At 36.5% G+C, this 6,060-nt stretch overlaps 1 protein-coding gene across 12 annotated transcripts in view; it reads right to left on the bottom strand.

Annotated features, from left to right (window-relative positions):
- The window catches only part of LOC118264320 (E3 ubiquitin-protein ligase MYCBP2), a 120,470-nt gene that overhangs the window by 77,333 nt on the left and 37,077 nt on the right, over positions 1-6,060 (bottom strand). The gene's annotated exons all lie outside the window — the stretch shown is intronic.

Genomic DNA, 6,060 nt, shown 5'->3' with positions numbered 1-6,060 from the left:
TTTAATTAGTTTTAGGTGCATACAAATATCGCTTATAACAATAAGTAAATAGAGCGACTGACTGACTGACTGACAGTTACCTAATAGAATAGGTACAATCTGATGGCCTCTAACAATATAGCGTTGAATTAATTACTTCATGTCCAAAACCAAATTATCGCGCGCAGTATTTATGCTATTATATGCAGGGTCTAATCAAACCACGGCGGCAGACACAATAGGTAATTGTTATTCCGTAATAGTCATTAAATTATTATTTATAGATACTATCTATAATTTTAGTACATACTCAACAAAATTGAAAGCACTTAAGTTTTCTACAACAAACAAGATTGCTTCAGCAGTTTCTCTTAAAAATAAATTATAACAGCATTATTATGTAAACTGAAGGATGCACTCAATATACGAAGCGACCCGGTATTCACTAAATGCATTTACTCGAACATCGTAATTTCAACTTTGAAAACTCCGGGAAACCGGATATAAATGCAATTTGGAATGTGAAACATGGTCAGAGTATATTTATTTTCGCGGAACGGTAGGTCGCACTAGCGGGCTGACTGCGGTAACTTCATGGTACTGTCGACCATGTAGCAGACAGGGAGCTTTGTACACATTCGTCTTAGAAACAAGTCCATTGCTTTTATTTATGGAATAGGAGGCACACGAGTAGACGGGTCATCTAATGGTGCGCGATCAGCGCTGCCCAGGGCAACGCCATTGCCGTGCTCTTTGTGCCTAACCTGTCCCTATAGTGTCACGTTCTTACTTACCTTCAGTGCGCTAAATGCTATTACAGAAACATTTTAAAACTAAAACACGTTTTCTAAATATTTAAAAAAATACCTATTTTGAAATCTACTGTATTTTCTAGTTGTACGTTACTGTTAAGTACTCAATAAAAATTATCTAACAATAATGTTACAAGTCAATTCAGTTCAAAACAAGGTAGGTACGTATTACGAAAAAACTCACGTGTACATGTCTAATATTATGAGCATTGCTCTTAATTTGGCCCAACTATGACGTAACCAGACCAGTGTGAATAGCATCCGGTGAGCAGACGCATGATCTAAGACTTATTTATTTTGCAGTCTGTTTAAAAATGCCGAAACCACTTGTAAATTATTTCTGAAAATGACTTAGGTATCGAAACAAATTGTAACATTTGTAATCAAACATGGCGCCACGGTATTTCCTCAAAAAGTAAGAGTCGTTCTAAGTTCGTATACGAATCCGAATATAATCAAGCTAATGAACACACGAGCCAGTATTATTAAAAAAAAAACATGTGTTTCCTTTAATTAAAGACACAAAGGCACAATATCCAAGCGACGATGTACACGGGTACACGACATAGCTACTGCAACTAATTCCTAATCCATACATACTCGCACGTTAACTACCTACCCGCGAAATGTAAATCCGAATACCATTAATGGAGCTCGTGGAACACACTTTGGTGGCGCTTTTGAATCAATGCTATACGTCTATATTCAAGATATTTTATATAATCAATAAGAATTCTTCTTTCATCTTCTCGATTCGATGGACTTTTATCAGAACTATAATTGCATTAAAGACTTATTATAAGAAGGTATTCTCCCGCCGACGCGCGACGTTGAAGTTGTTCGTAGTGCAGCTGCCGTAGAAAGCTTGTATGTTTCGTATTAAAAAGTTGTAAGTATTCACAGTAACACGCGGCCCGTGAATCGGAATCGAATAAACAAACACTCATACGTCGATTGTTACGTAAACTTACGGACAGCACTCAAACAAAGTTACTTCTATCGGAAGTCTGCACAATGTCTCCATTATGCTTTTTCAATAAATAGCTACTAAAACCATATTCAATTTTAAGCTCTATTGCTACGGACATAGAGACAGATAGCCAAACATTTATTTCAGCAGGATAAAGTTGTTTATTTTTGCGGTTAATTAATTTCAATGTGGTTAGTTTACGTACGTGTTTTTAGGAGTTTTGTTTGTAGGAGTGTGAATAAACCGGAATGAATGAACGTTGAAATGTAGCAGTTAGTAAAACAATGTCCATTCGTGGGAGCTGGACAGACGCGAAGCACGTCGTTCAATGTCACTGCAGCACTAAGTCACGTCATCAAGATGCTCGACAAAGCTGAGTAGTTAGTGGTCAACGTTGATTAATGCCGCAGACAGTAACCGAGTCGCATACATATATTCTAAGGGCCATCCCCGTCCTGTCAATTCAAAGCGTTTCCAGTGGCTGACTCTAAACAAGAGACAACTATAGGTGCCAATTTAGGTAGATGCCTGAATTCGTGGACCTCTTTGTACCGACACTTGAACTTCGCAAGCCAAACAGAAACACTGTTAGCCATTAACCACTGAAGGTAAACTTTAAGCACAGCGAGAATAAACTGGTGCTTTAATTATTATTAACCTATTTACATAAATATTAACATAACAATGTATTTTTTGTTTTCAAAAATCTTTTCATTTGTGCTTATAATGTCAGTCAAATTGCACACATGTTAGAAAATCAACCCGTGCAAAGCTAGGACTGGCCATTAGTTTACAATAAATACACAATTTGATATTTGGTACTAAAATATTTAAGGTTTATACTACACAGAATATCAACTACCGCATGTACTTAACGTATCGCAACTAATTCTGCAAGTAAATGTTTCGAATTATTAATACGGATTTCTACTTTCAATGAATGAAGAGACAAAGTATTGCAGTTTCAACATGATAGCTCGATTGAAATCAAAATAATAAAGAACAACCTTTTACAGCCACAACACAGTTGAGTAAACAAGGATATACTGTTCAAAAATAACATAGCCACATGTACACGTTTCCAACATGACATAGACAAGACGACACACGTAGTAGAAACATACAATATGCAGAGACAAAGACGCCAAACTGGTCGTTGCAAACACAATAATAAAATACGTGAGCTTCGATTTAGAACTGCAATAGACAAACACTATTCTCGATGGCTAAGCCTAAACATACAGTAGCGACGGATTTTTTCCAGTTACGCGAAAAACCTTTCTGCACCCAATGATAGAACACTCCGGCACGAATTGATTCACTTGACCCAGTTATGGGCTATCGTGTTATTTTGAAGATACAACATTGTAACTCGTTAACACGCTTGACGACTTCACTAAGTTTGTATAAAAATTAAAACAAAGCTCAAACTTAACTAGCCATTAATTATTAATTCGCTTGCTGCCTGTTTCCTAAAGATGTCATGCAAACAAGCTGTTCTACAAGTGCTGCAGAAAAGCCATGAATTTAGATACGTCTATTAAATGTGCATTTAAATATATATCGCTGCACCAACCTCGTTTATGTGGCCACGGTGAACATAACGGCATCACCAGCCAATAACTTAACACGCAATAAATACCAATCTGTATTACAAAAATTCAAAATGAATGATGCATAAAATTTCCAAAAATACTTCCAGTTATTTACTAGTGTTCCAGATTTGTTGAATAAGCCTGTGGACATTTTTAGGACACGGATATCGGTTTAATTAACCAGTCCACGACAGGTGCCCTCAAATGTATTACTGTGTTAGTGGTGCCGATGTTTACATTATAAACTGGCAAAACTTGACCTTTCACAAGTGTCATCGTAGAGTTCACCTTGACTGTACACAAGCGGATAATGGAGATAAAAATGTTTGGTTACGTCAGATAACCCAGTGCCAGTGACATGTCGGCAGGGGTAGCGATGCGCTTTGATGTGCATACGGAACACGGGATATCTACTTTGGGGTTAACCGGGGTCCCGCTTTATCCACAAGATCAACTAAGTTCAAAAATAACGTTCAGTTTAGAATTCATTTTGATATTTATTACAACGTTCCTAAGTTATAATTCTACTTGCACTGCCAATAAATCGCATGAGCATCTGAAATGTTCTACCAATATTACAAATTGGGTGGTTCCTTTCAGTTTTATTGATACCGCTCCGTTTGGCTCAGTCCAATTGATATAAATACAACAGAATTGTTCGCTGCACTACAAAATTCTAACCTAATATAACATTCCCTGTCAAGCAAATTACCTTAACCTAGATGCAGAGCATGGGTAAATTAATATAAATGTAACAGAATCGATGAGATTTCTTATCCCAAGTGTATTTTAATTAATCATTTATTTAAGGCACATTTCTACTAACTGGTTAAAGTACGTAGCAAAAAGAAATAAAGAACCTTGTTTACTTTAATTTACGTTTTGAATTAAATGCAGGTTTTCATTGACCCAGGAAATATAGCCACAGACCCATAAACGAGACTAGCTATTTAATACTTAGGTTTGGATACTTATGGACTCATTGTTTAGCAAAATTACACATAACTCATGCAAACAGATCAAGTAACACTTAACCACCGCGTCGACATGACTTTCCCATGGTGGATACAAATTGTAAGGTTTCGAAATAGTTGCGAGAACCAGCAGTTCGTGACTGGATGACATGACTAATGTAGGTATCATAATTCGCAGTAGCGCAATAATAATAATTTAATAAATAATACCGCAACAATAAGTAACACCAACGTTATCGAGTACAAACAATTTTTGCTATAATCCGTGAATAATTGGTCCGTCGTCAAAGAGAACTCTACCTACGCATCATTACCATTCAGTAAAGAGACACGTTTATGCCAACAGCATATATTTGCTGTGAAATCAAGTGTGTCATTGAAACTGTTGTTCAGTCACGAAAACATCTACGAACAACTTTCGGTACAAATGATTTTCAATATTTTGGGAATACACTCAAAGTGTTTTCACAAAAGTTGTTCACGCGACGAATGCTGGTAAACTCAGTTCGAGCAATGCAAATTGACCCGCTGAACAGGTAGACTCACACGGTAAAAGAAGGATTAATTGGTGGTAACAAATTATCCAGATAGCTTCAATTAATTAGATGGCCGAGCTTTATGAGATTATACATATCGGAAGTCTGTAAAACCCGTGGTATAGAAGCAGACGTTTGTTTAGAAACTAGTTGCTGAGGCCAGAATAGGTGAGGTCGTATTCAAAGGTAGAGAAATAAAATGAGATGTGACATCACTGAATGCTACAAGACAAGTTCTATCATCACTGGCCGTGTGCAAAAGCGGATAGAGATGTAACATCTTGCAATACTCCATCGGTGAGCACGAGACAGAAGTAATGACGTTTGTGATGCATTTATTGGGTCGGACGTTAGGACGACCGGTCAATTTCGATGACCACACTAGGGATGCATTTGTAATTTTAGTTGTGTGCAAGACAGTATATTTTTTATTTTTGTAAGTTAGTTAGTAGAGATACTTTGTTAGTTCATATCGTAAACAGAGGTGTAATTAAAAATCCCCTTCAATTAATACCCGAGTAACTAGAAATTAAAGTTTTCATGAAGGTATTACACTCAAAGTGTTCACAATTACGTTATGTTTTTATTTATATTGTTCGGTAAATAGATATCTATTGTAATATGTGAAAATTATATCAAGTCTTAAAAGTAAGATAGAGCATTGAATTTCAAAACTAATTGTTGCAATCTCGTGGCAGAGCCATGCTTAATGATATAATACTTGTAATGTGTAATAGGGAATATCTTGAACTTGTCCTTTACGGTTCAACTACTTTTATTACCACGTGCGCAGTTAAAACCACATGTACGGAAAAATAAAGTCTACATACATCTACCCACAATTTCGGAGCATGTGTTAAGCACAGACGAAAATTAAGTACACCGAATTCGAGGCCGTTTCATATTGCAACCAGTGCGTAAGTACCTCAGACACCCAAATGTAATACCGGGTAAACTAGAGAATTAGAAACAAGTAATATCCACTGACGGCAACAAATACAACGCAGTAACAAACGACTCTCTATCATTGATCGACCTTAAGTGTCTTTCATAAAATCAATACCCCATAAGTACTCCATAAATAGGTTAGTGCGACAGGCGACGTAAAGGCAAAGCCCTGACGATAAAACTGTGAGAAAAATAATAATCTAGAACAGCTGCAAGATATGCATCAAGCTAAATCATTGAATAACT

Source organism: Spodoptera frugiperda, chromosome 25 (genome assembly GCF_023101765.2).
Source record: "Spodoptera frugiperda isolate SF20-4 chromosome 25, AGI-APGP_CSIRO_Sfru_2.0, whole genome shotgun sequence".
Lineage (NCBI taxonomy): Eukaryota > Metazoa > Arthropoda > Insecta > Lepidoptera > Noctuidae > Spodoptera > Spodoptera frugiperda.
This window is presented reverse-complemented; position numbering and strand designations above follow the sequence as displayed.